This window comes from Denticeps clupeoides, chromosome 2 (genome assembly GCF_900700375.1).
Source record: "Denticeps clupeoides chromosome 2, fDenClu1.1, whole genome shotgun sequence".
In the NCBI taxonomy this organism is placed as follows: domain Eukaryota; kingdom Metazoa; phylum Chordata; class Actinopteri; order Clupeiformes; family Denticipitidae; genus Denticeps; species Denticeps clupeoides.
Window position 1 is genome coordinate 25,648,544 of NC_041708.1, and position 13,309 is coordinate 25,661,852.

At 42.1% G+C, this 13,309-nt stretch overlaps 1 long non-coding RNA gene across 1 annotated transcript; it reads left to right on the forward strand.

Moving 5' to 3' along the window:
* Positions 1-6,034: 6,034 nt before the first annotated feature.
* Positions 6,035-11,531, forward strand: LOC114784721 (uncharacterized). The gene is made up of 3 exons (XR_003748922.1): positions 6,035-6,089; positions 6,222-6,369; positions 11,415-11,531. It is a non-coding gene; the product is annotated as an uncharacterized LOC114784721 (long non-coding RNA).
* The last annotated feature ends 1,778 nt before the right edge of the window (positions 11,532-13,309 follow it).

The window sequence follows — 13,309 nt, forward strand, 5'->3', positions numbered from 1 at the left end:
ATATGATGCACCTCAAAAACAGAATAAAACTACTGCTGCATGAGTTCAGTAATGATCAGGAAACGCATCTGCAGAAAAGCACACACTTGTCTTGTGTAGAGAAGTGAGAGGCTTTCAAATCTTGTGCTGTGAATTGCAATTATCACACTCTTTATCATTACATTCTTTTATCCAGTTTCTGATTCAGATTTTTTTTTCAAAGTGTTGGGTTAAATTGTTAAGGATTGTTAAAATTACAGCTCCTTTTGCATCAGGGACATTCTTTTTACTCATTACGTGTGCTTTCACTGTTATAGTAATGTGCATCACATATTCATGTTTCTGGCAAAGTTGTCAGCCATTTAATACACCTGAGAAGATGGTTAACATGGCGTGAATCCGTTAATGTTCAACTGCACTAAAGCCATTAGACATTTCATTTCTTCAATATAATGAGCGCATTATCAAATGATCCTCTAAAAAGCAAAAAACACATTTCTTGCATAGTTATATGCATAGTTGCAAATCCATCATGGTTGGTCTTCTTTCAGGAGATAGAAGCAGCTGTCTGTTCCTCCATGATGATTGTCTCTCGAAAGCGCAGACACTGTCATTAGAATCGTGACTGACAGTTGATGCCTCTATGACAGCTTCGCCTCGCCCGCTGCTGCGCGGTTCATAGGCATGAAAGGAGTTGACAGGCTGCAATTAGCATTATGTAAGAATTAAATGACATGACCAGCTCCCTGGGAAAATAACAAAAAAAAAAAGTTAAAATATTTGGATACCAAATGCTTATTATGCTAGACTTTTTGCAGACTCGGAAAGCCACAGCGGGTCTGGGACTCTTTAAAATTCTGTTGTTGTATGGTAGTGACCTCTGAGTTAAGTTGCACACTCATAAATCTACCTGACGAGAGAGGGATGCATGCGCCGAATAGAGCGTTTGCCATGCAAATCAATCACTAGCAGGAAGTACTTAAGAAGGGGAATGGGCAGGAAAAAAATCAAGGATGCTAAGAAGGTAGCCTACTTTCTCAGAAAAGTTCAACTTATCTCCTGGATTATTTTATTTTAGACATTTTATGAGACGCACAGTCATGCATGTGACAAAGAGGGAAGTCATTTCTCAACGCGTTAGGGAGTTTAGTATGTCTGACTCAGTTGTCAAAAAATGCAACCTGAATCATCTACATTTTAAAACCCTTTGATTTGCTATTTTACTGGTAGAAAAAGCAACGTGATCCAACTGACAGATTGTGGATATTTTGACCATTTCAAGCACTTTGTGGGTCATTTTAAATTGCCCAGTAGCTGAATAATCATTAAACATGCTGTGTGTATCAGGTGTGCATTTGAATTTTGTGTAATTGGTGTCACGTGTGTTTGCAATAACCAATTTTGCTGCAGCCGTGTGTTCACGGAACAAATTGATGGTACAGTAGAAGTTGATTTTCCACTTCTCTTCCAAGAGTCCAACAGTCCATTCCAAGCATTAATCTTGATGTTGTTATTAGTGGCGCACATCAGATAAATGAATAAACTGTTCCCAAATAGTGTAAAAAGCAATCATATTGCCTGCTACCTCACCAGGCCTCGGCCAATGGCGGGTGTTCTCCATGAATCTGTAAAGCAATTAGCTATGTTTATTTTGCACAGCGAGCTTCTGGCATATCTGTTGTTTACATGCTACCTAACAAACAGAGGAGAAAATTAAAAAAAAAAAAAAAAAAAACACCATGCATCAAACTGCCAGGCCACCATCTGGACTTCCTCACGTCTGCTTTAAGCACCCGCCTCACCGGGAGACATTTGTGTTCATTTACATCGACCCAAAACTATCAGAGGCTTTTAATGAGATGGTGTTTGGAGACATCAGACAGCAGATGTGTTGATAATGAGAAGGGGTCAGGGAGCATTTCTCCACACCGTGGCCATCACAAGATGTCAAGCGTCAACTCCAATCTTCACACTTGTAGACAACCGTGACTACGTAGACGGTTTATTCACCTTTCCTCACTCTGACTAAGGACAGGCTTCAGGTCAGTAAGTACATCATTGTGTTTTTAAGCAACACGTCCCTGATTGGTTGAAAGTCATTTATTATAAAAAAAATAAAAATTAAATATTCACACGAACAGCACATTTCAATCATGGGTTTTCAAATGAAAACCTTACACATTAACTTCATAGCCTAGGTGGTAGTAGCCCAGTGAGGAACACACTCGTTTATGAACCAGAAAACCACAAACTGACAGGTTCAATTGTGGATATTTGTTATGATAAAACTGGAAAAAGTCAGAGGTGATGTGAAACATTAATATCTCATTATCTCATTCACTCACTGACTCACGTTCCATAACAACTTAGTTCTGCACAGGGTTGTGGCTCCGAAGCCCATCCCAGAACACTGGGCACAGGGCAGTGCAAGCCCACTGCAGGGCAAAGACACACACACACACACACACAAACCTTTCACTACTGTACATTTAGAATCACCTATTTACCTTGTGTGCGTGTCTTTGGACAGCAGGAGGGAACTGGAGAACATAGAGGAAACATGGACAAAGCAGGCAAACTCACCACCTTGGAGGTTTGAGGTCATTTGGGTAAACATTGCTCCACAATGTAACCTTATAGTTTATATATGGCATATTACCAGCAGTGCAACTCCAGCCCCTGTCTAGTAGATTGGAATTTTTCCTTTAGTTCCTACATGTCGCCAGGCCAGTTGCATCAGACAAGCAAAGCATACATCTGAGTTCACAGTAATGGAAAAGAGTCCAAAAAAGATGCTTCATGTGAAGGACAGAGTTTGAATCTGGGTCCTGGCATTGTGTCTGAAGTAGTGGGTTTCCATTTGGTCAGCAAAAACGTGTGTGTGCTTGTGTGTGTGCTCGTAAGTGAGCAAACGCTATAGCATCCCAATCCCCAATTCTGACCCCTTCGACCCTGATGTGTGTATGCAGCTATAAAGAGGGATTTAATAAAAATTTGCTGTGTGAAATAATTGCCTTGCTTTTATTTTCACATTTTGTAGCATTTTATGAGTTTCAGTATTTTCTCTAATGTTGTAGTGGGGGTTGATTTTGTTGCTTTTATGCCTACTTTAATTAATTTATGAATACAATGTTTGGTGGTATAATTAGCTGCAAGGGGCACCTTCTAAAATCTTGCATATGGCACCAGATCAGCCAGGGCCGGCTCTCTGTGTGGGTTTTGCTGTATGGAAACTGGAAGGTTCTCATTCCCTTTCCTAGGGTCGACTCTGCCCTGTGGTGGTCTCCACCCAGTCCAGAGGTCAAGGTATATAAGGATAGAGGTATTTGGAGAAGGGGGGTATGCAGATGCCTGGAGAAGCTGAGAGCCGAAGGAGCCCTCACTGCTCCTGCCCTTCTGGTTATTTTGTCTGTTTAATATTGGGTAGATTTTGGGCCTTTGTTCTTTGTATTGTAAGATGGGAAATCCCAGGTCCATAGCATGGGGGGGTATCTTTGTCAAGCTGCGACGCCCCCCAAACAAGAGGTGTCATGATGAGAAAGACATGGCAGAGACATAAAAGGACAAATCCTGACTGGTCTGTGGGAACTCTTTGGGAGTCAAATGTATAAAAGGATTTTTTTCTTGTCGGCTGAGGGGCTTCTTCTCCCCCCATCCCCAGCATTCTGGGCCTTTCTCTCCCTTTTTCTCCTGGGCCAGGCTGCTGAAGCCTGATTCATGGCGTTTCTCTGAACTTTCTCTTCCTTTTCTCTTTTCTTTTATTTGGGGTTTTTCTGTATCATTAGTATAATTTTTATAATTAGTATAATATTTAAAGGTAACGGCAATAGTAATCTACCAGTGTTAATAAACTGTTCATTTTTGTAATCTCTACTGTGTCGTGTCTCTTTCATGCAAGGTAACATCAGATTGAATTTTTAATTAATTGCCTGTGTCTTTTTACAGATATTTTGGACCTTGTGGTTTGGTGCCTTGGGTGGTTTGGCCTTGTGGTTTGCAACTTGTCTTGTTGTTCGCATTTTTATATTATATTATTTTATCTTCAGTAATTTGGATTTACTTAAAAAAAATGTTTTATTTCTAACCCTTTCTGTGAGTCAATTATTTCTTTCCCAATTTTTGTATAGATATATATAGATATATTTTATTTCTATTAAAAAAAGCCTTGGCAAGGCTTAACACGCTCCCCAAAAATGTCCCAAAATGCACCAGCTGTCATCAGAAGTCTGACATGCCTCAGTGCTATTCCCAGCATGAGTTTTTGCACATCATTATTGAGACAAAATTTCATAAAATGCCCATCACTGAGAAGTGATGAAAGTTCTGGGGTTTTTATGGGACCCCATGTCATTCTAATTGAAAGCCTCACTTTAATTAAGCACAGAGCAGGAAGGAGAGACATTTCCAAGCTCATCCTTTACACTTCTGAAGCTGTCTGAAGGTTTACAGCAGATATCTGCGTCTTCATCTTCTACTTTCGGCTGCTCCCTGTCACATGACTTTGTCACGTGCCAGCTGAGAACGTGGAACTATCAGCTGATAATCAGCACGGAATCTGTGTTTGGCGCTCAGTCATTGCAGCTCACGGCTGAAACGACAAGCAGCTCAATCCTCGGGGTCCAAGCCTCCAAACCATTTGGTTAGTCTGACCCTGCCTTTCTCCTCAACTCTTCTTCTTTAACGAGTGGCAACACCGGTGGTGTTGCAGCGTCAGCTGTCAGACGCTTGCGTTGTAAAACGTTAAAACTCACTCGCCTCTTTGCGCCAATCCGCAATTGGGTTTTTACGGTGTTTCACCACATTCACTCTCTCACTCTGCTTTGCTCCACTTTCATGACACTGCCGTTAGCAGTCACCTCAGCACATCATCCGTCTCCATTTTTCCCAATCCATCTTCTTGCATCTCATTCTTTTCACACCACCTTACCTGCACCTCCACTCTCACCACATCCATAAACCTCTTACTAGGCCTTCCTCTTTTCCTCTTTCTTGGCTGCTTCATCCTCATCATCCTTCTCCCAACATATTCAGTGTCCCTCCTGTCTGCACATGTCCAAACTAACGAGATCTCACCCTTAAACTACTCCATCCTTGTCCCTCACAACACAAGTCTCTGCAACTCTGCCAGTGGCAGCTCTGCTGCCATCTCCAACCCATATAACATCGCTGATCTCACTACTGTCTTGTAAACCTTTCCTTTTACTCTCATTGGTACCCAATTGTCACAAATCACTCCTGCCACTCTTCTCCAAGCCTTCCCCCTGTCTGCACTTTCCTCTTTACCTCTCTTGCACAATTTCCATTACTCTGGACTGCTGAGCCCAAGTATCCACTCACTGTAACCTCACCACCCCAAAGCAGATTGCTACATTGATGCTATATTTGTAATTTCAGTGCATCCAGAAAAAAAAAACGGCAGATGGAATGAAGCCTCATGCTCCAGAAATTTGCAACACCGCTAGTGATCAATACAGGCTGAGGTTGATTTAGACGCATGTTGGTACACAGTTGAAATTGTGTAACATCCTAAGGACTGAAACTAGTCTATGAACCAGAAGACCCAGGTTCAAATCTCACTTACTACCATTGTGTCCCTGAACAAGACACTTAACCCTGAGTGTCTCCAGGAGGATTGTCCCTGTAACAACTGATCGCAAGGTGCTCTGGATAAGGGCATGTGATAAATCCCATGCAAGTAAATATATAATACTATTTTGTGTATTTATGGACTTGTTTGTGCAGAAATATGGGAATGGAATGTCATAGCACAAAGGAGTCCACATGACCCCTCTGTGAAAAGTTTGGACAAACCTACTCTGTGGCAGTTATGGAGACTAAGATTAAGCCATTTTGAAGAATCCAAAGAAAGAAACATATTTAGTATTTTGCAGCAGAGAAAAGTGAAATGTGTATGATGAATTATTTTTAACAGAATTTTTTATTGCTTTATTCAATATTGTCATCATTAAAAGCTTGGCAGTGGTGGCCTAGTGGGTAATGAAGCAACCCCGTAATCCTGATCCGCCAAGGTGCCACTGAGCGAAGCACCGTCCCCACACACTTCTCCCCGGGCACCTTTCATGGCTGCCCTCTGCTCACCAAGGGTGATGGTAAAAAGCAGAAGACACATCTCCTTGTGTGCACTGTGCCTTGTGTTATGTGTGTTTCACAATGATAATCACTTCACTTTTAATTTAACCCGGCCACTAGGGATGACATGACAGTGTATTTCTTATTCCCAGGTAAATTGGGGTTGCATCAAGAGGGCATCTGGTGTACAGCATTTGCCAAGTCATTTGTGCGAACAGCCAGAACGGATGATATGCTGTGGTGACCCCTAACAAGATCAGCCAAAGGAAGATGGAGGTCAAGTGGAGAGAAGCCAAGAGTGTAAGATGCTGCCATCACAGCAAAAGCCTCAAATGTTCATTTTTTTTTATTACATAACCTCATGAGTGTTATTCCATAGACCCTTAAATTGGTACATATCTCCAAACTTTTGACTAGTAGTGTATAAGCTCCCTGAAAGTTCAGTTTGCTCATTTTAACTGAAATAATTTTTTTCATTGCCATTTTTAGTTTGATATCGCTAAATCCATAGACATAACTACAATGTTACTTGGAATTTCAGTCCCCATCACGTTGACTGTTACACTGTTTGACTGATGGATGAGCTGAACCTTTAATTGTATTAACAAGATTAACAAGTTACAATAGGCCTCCAAGGCATCTTAGAATATTAAATTAATCAGACAGGATACTATAGGCCACAGACAAACTCACCATTAATGTTTGAAAGAGCAGCCGAGTCTAGCAGGCAACATATTAACATCAATAAGTAATCTTTTACATAATGCAGTCAAAACAGGTTTTTATTAGTTACATTTATTCCTTTTCTTTACCACCCCAATTAAACTATTTGACAAATTTATTACAAATTATTAATATAGAACTGTATGTGTATGGTTCAAGGATGCCCTTTACAATCCATTGTGTGCAAAAGCAGAAACTGTTATTCGTTGTTTAGCTTTCAGGCTATATTTGCCTCTCATATGGTGAATGCACAAATATCAATTACATATCTCTTCACCCTCCAAAGTCGTCCCACAAGTGCCACGTTACGATGGCCCTGCTGAAATGCACAGCACCTCGCCAGCTCGCACTAACAATGCGCTCGCTCCTGCATTCCACCTCATGTCTGTTTCAATTAAACTGTGTACGGTAAATCCAGGGCACACCAAATACGGTAATCTGCACACCAAATATGCTTCTGCCTGGAAGGTGTTAAGAAACATCCACCCATCAAAATGGATTGTGATCCAAGCATAAGGAAAGGGGGAAAAAACACTACTGAAATTTAGTGTGTGGGTTGAAGTAAGTAAATCTGCTCAATGGATCAGCATCAATGGTTTAGGTGTTGAATTTTCAAACTCAGACCAAGTCATCAAGTGAACATCAGATACTGCTGAATGCTTCAAAACTTCTTTCTTTCAATGGAACCATTAATTTTTAAAAGTCAAACAAAGAGTCAAGAGTCACATATTGTATCCCAATATCATGTTAAACACATTCATATATGCACATAAAGAGACCGGAGACCCAATGAATAGAAAATAAATTCAACCTGTGGATTCATGAACATGTCTTCACTGCCTCACTCACATCATATGATACCTGCAGAAAAGGTCCAAGAAATAGGGTCAAGCTTAAATGGAGACCTTGTAATGGTCAGTGGCCAGAATCACCCCTGCACACACAAACAGTTGTATTGACATCCTAAAAAACATTTAAGTGTAAAGAGCATGAAGCAGTGCAGCAAAAAAAAGAGAGAGACATCCCTGCCCATTACAAATCGCAAGATGAAAGTTTAAGAAGGAAAATAGTGCTTCAAGCTGATAGCAGTTCATGAAAGAAGCTCAATAGAGGCAGTAATGTTACTGCAATAGATGAAAGTGAACGTGACGTAATTGTCATTGTGATACACAGCGCAGCACATGGTGACACAATGAAATGTGTCCTCTGCTTTTAATCCATCACCCTTGGTGAGCAGTGGCCAGCCATGACAGGTGCCCAGGGAGCAGTGTGTGGGGATGGTGCTTTGCTCAGTGGCACCTCAGTGGCACCTTGGTTGATCGGGATTCAAACCGGCAACCTTCTGATTAAGGGGACACTTCCTTAACCGCTAGTCCACCACTGCCCCAAATAAGGCCATACTTCCGACTGACTTTCCAGCCTTTACATAACATCAATGAAATGCACTTGTGTTAACCATGCAAATACTGAGCCTTTTTTTGTAAAAAAAAGGTAAAATTGAAATAAAAAAATAAATTTTTTTGTAGTCTCTAAAATGTATGTTTTAATAGATGGAAACATCAAATAACCTTTTTTAGAATAAGAAAAATATAGATTCAACCTTTCAGTACTCAGCAATCTTTTTGTCACGGGTGGGCTGGACATGGCATGAAGGAGGACGCATTCGCACGATTTCACAGGACAGGGGTTTAATATAAAATAAACGAGACAAGGGAACAGACACGAAAAGGATAGTTTTATACAATTATATAATAGACACCAGGTGAACACGTTCAGGGAACATTACACAGGACGAACATGAAACTCCGGTCCGGACTCCGGATCTGGAGTAACCCCTGCCGGTCCGGATCATGACAGTACTCCCCCCTCAAAGGCACTACCTCCTGGGAGTGCCCACAAAACGGTCCATGAAAGGGGGGAGAAGTCCATAAGGACGAGTGGCGGTTGTCCTGCACCGGCGGCGTCAGGCCCGGGCCAAAGCACGGCTCGTCCGTGGGGGACCGGCATCCTGTCCGCCGTCCGCAGGCACCGTCACTCCGGTCAGTCTCCGGTACGCCCCGCTGGGAAGTTCGCCGCCTCCCTCGTCTCGGTTAACGCCGGGAGCACCTGAACTGCGCGACCGGTCTCCTCGACCCCACGGTAGCTTTCGTAGGTCATCGAGGTCCGGTCGCACGGATTCGTCGGTACTCCCCGCCTCCGGAATCGCCAGGGGGAACATGGACAGCGTGACAGATCCTCTCGACCCCACGGTAGCTTTCGTAGGCCGCCGAGAGTCTGCCACACTTGGGGAACTGATTAAAAACATGACGTGGATCATGGCAGGGAACTGGCGATTACCGGAGGTGCGTCGCTGGAATCCGGACGAGACGGCGGCGTCGGGGGACGTCCATAAACCAGAGGTGTGGACTCGAGTTACATGACTTGGACTCGAGTCAGACTGGAGTCATTAATTTGATGACTTTAGACTCGACTTGACAAAATGTAAAGAGACTTGCAACTCGACTTGGACTTTAACATTGACTCGTGACTTCACTTGGACTTGAGCCTTTTGACTTGACAAGACTTGCTGTTTCCCAGAAAACCCAAATATTAAAACGTATGTTATTACCGAACGCTCTGTATCTTTCAATGTCTGTGTATATGTGCGTCTGTGCGCGTATTTGCTGTCGGCAAGACATCCAATCAAATTAGATCCACATTGTTTTGAGCCAACAGCATCCATCCAATCAAATTACAGGACTACCAATGCAGTGGAACTCTCAAATAACGCGCCAGTTAGACAAAATGATAAAGATAGTTTCGTTTAGATATAAAAACTACGAGGTGGTCAACAAAAAACGAATAGCAGTATGCAAAACATGCATCAGCAGCAACGTGTATTTTAGCCACCAACAAAGACATACAATACATACATATTAGTGGTTGGCCGTTATCGGCGTTAACGTGCTGTGTGAGACTCTTATCGGGCGATAAAAACGTGCTGCATTAACGTGAGACTCTTATCGGGCGATAAAAAAATATCGCCGTTAATCTATTCACAAAGTTGGGTTGGGAGCTGGGTCTATACTACGCAAGCTATTGTGCTTGAGTTAAATGGTTAGATTTATAAGTATATTTATTCTTTCTTGTGTCTTTTATGTTCTTATTTTCTAAAGACTTTTATTTTGTTTTTGAGACCCGGTTTAGTTCTCTTGGACACATGGTGTGAGCTGTGAGAGGTGCGTCGGGTTTGTGTGCAAAAGTTATTTCTTTCATTTTAATTTATGTACATATTAGGAATATTTTGCATGTGTGTTATTTTGTGAATATTTTTTATGTTCTTTTAATACTGTATGTTGTAGAGAGAGGTGCAGAAAGACGCGATGTTCTGACGCGACCTTGCTTTTTGTACAGAATACACTTTGCACAGAAAATCTCTTGTGTGTCAGCTCATCATTTGTGGTTCAAGAAACGAAATCAAAAACTTACACAACGCAGAAGAAGAACCGCTACACTATGATGACTTTCACCTTGATATTTTAGCGCGGATGTATACCTAGCCGAATTGCACTGTAGGGGGTGAGAACGAGTCTTCGAACTGTGAAATTACCACATCAAACGTGACGTGGTAACATGGATGCAGCTATTTAACTGAATTAACAGTTGGTAAACACAAGTACATCTTATTTTCCACTTACCGCGGTTAAGTCTGTTATGTTCATGTATTTGTTACAGTACAGGACAAACTGCTGTGGAACTAATTGAAATGCAATATGTCATGGAAATACAATGTTCGCACTTTTTGTTCGAATAATTACAGTTGCACTTGTTTTTTCAGATGCGTTTATTCTGTAAAGCAGTGGTTTAAAATGAAGAATATTCTTAAAAAATATGAGTTAAATGTTAAAAATGAAGTTAATAGTGCAATGTCAGCACTATTTATTTCTGCAGTTTCAATTGCACTTGTTTTAATAAAACAATAGATTTTAAAAGCATACACGATCAGAGAAAATATATTATTATTCTGCGGTTGAAAAGACTTGAAAGGACTCAAAACTCAAACTACAGGATTTAGGACTTGACTTGAGACTTACCAGTCTTGACTTTGGACTTGACTCGACACTTGCCTGTCATGACTTGGCACTTGACTTGGGACTTGAGGGCAAAGACTTGAGACTTACTTGTGACTTGAAAAGCAATGACTTTGTCCCACTTCTGCCCTACACGGATCGTGGATCTGTGGGGCAGACGTCCTCCCGACCGACCACGGCTCCCTGGATCTCAGCGGGGCGTAGATCGGCTGCTTCCACTTGGTCTGGTCATTCTGTCACGGGTGGGCTGGACATGGCGATGAAGGAGGACGCATTCGCACGATTTCACAGGACAGGGGTTTAATATAAAATACACGAGACAAGGGAACATAAACAGACACAATGACCCGACGGCGAACAGACACGAACAGGATAGTTTTATACAATTATATAAATACACAACAAGTGAACACGATCAGGGAACATTACACAAGACTAACTTGAAACTCCGGTCCGGACTCCGGATCTGGAGTAACCCCTGCCGGTCCGGATCATGACACTTTTGTATGTATTATTTATTGATTTTAACAGTAAAAATCTTCCAACGCATAGGAGGATGACGGAAGAATGATGGAACTACACCAGAGTGTTTCCACCTCCTGGGTCTCTTCTTGGGCACCTCGGCACCTGGCACAATATAGGTTGTCCTGCATTATTCTGACAGAGATGGTAGGTGTATGCTACATTGTTGCTTGGGTGTAGCTTTTGGCGAGCGAGCCATGTAACAATGTATGGTAGAATTTTTGAAAGTGAAGTGATTGTCATTGTAAAACGCTGCAGCACAGCACACAATGACACAACTAAATGTGTCCTCTGTACTTAGCCCATCACCCTTGGTGAGCAGCTATGTCAGGCACCTGGGGAGCAGTGTGTGGACGATACTTTGCACAGTGGCACCTTGGTGGCTCAGGATTCTAACCAGCAACCTTTCAATTATGTGTCCGCTTCATTACCTGCTATGCAACCATTGCCTCATTTTCACACATTCAACAGAGCTACGAGGAGCTGGAGATTATTACGCCAATCCAAAAGCACAAGGAGAGCAGAACAACTGTAAGCGTGATACATTACATTCTTTACTGAAATCGGAAAGTTGTGTGAGTTTCATTATTAGACGTTTGAAGAGCGATTAAGAATCAGTAGATTAAATAACCAATCATGAAAAACGCCTAATCTTCTAATGGGAGAATGGCAAACTATTTTGGTAAATGTGGCTACATAAACGGTGTAATAAATACTTAATCATCATGACATCTGGGTGACATTATCACTGAGCTCTCCAGGCGAAGGCTGCATTACTGCAGCCTGTAGGAGTTTGTCCTCATTTGCTGGAATAGAAAAAACAATTAGGTCTGTTGATGTCCTGGCTGTTGATCTTGTGCTACGGAGCTGACCTTTTACCCAAACAAGCAAGGCTCACGGGGGAACAAGCAGAGTGGCGCATGCCTCATCATCGACCTGCTAATAAGGGCCACCGCTACTCAGCAATTCACAATTTACACCTGCAGAATGAGCACCGCCACTCAGCATCTCTCAATTTATTTACACACACACACACACACACACACACACACACACACACACGACTCAGTACCCACGACTCAATACCCAATTCCAAACAACCCAGAAGATTAAATACAATCTGTGCTTTTTAAATTTCACTGTAGTTAGCTCAAAATTAATTTTTTAAGAATGCGCAGCAGACAAATTATGATTCTTAAAAACTACAACACTTCCAAGGCCACAATTCAGCTGATGCAACTCAACAGTTGTGTTATGTGGACAATTCAAACCTGCTTGAAGTTCAAAATGTGGGCAAAACCCATGACATGGGGCCTTTACTGCAAGGTCCATGCATTCCATGCATTCCACGCATTCTAGATTATTGCTTTTTGCTCACTTTGGTTTTCCTTTGCCACTTATTTCATGCAACAACACACATACATGCTATAATTATTCAATGCTTCACACATTTCCCTTCACTCATGCAAGCAAACATCAGATGCATTTCATATTTTGGCTCACCGCCGTGTGATTTCAGAAGTAAACACTCTGTTTTCTTTGCCAGTGCAGTTAATCTATCATGCCTTCACTGTACAAGTGAAGCAGCATTTCCCTCTTGTCAGATTCTTTGCACCGCTGCACATTTTTCACATTAGAGTTTGTCTGATCCGCGCGGAGCCCGTCCGCTTTCTCTCATTCGTTTGCTTCACAAAATAATCTGTCACGCACCTGGGTGCGTTTACTTTCCACAAACTGCTAAAGCATGGACCCCGGTGCGGATTTGCACAGCTGAGATGCCGGCTTGGGCCCATCTCTTTTCCTGGGACATCCATCTGTCGGCTGAGTGATGACTAATCACTGCTGAAATAAAGGCTGTAGGGGATTCTTGAGCGCCACCCCCATCTCCCTGCCCCCAAAATTGTTGCCATGTTCAGATTATTTTA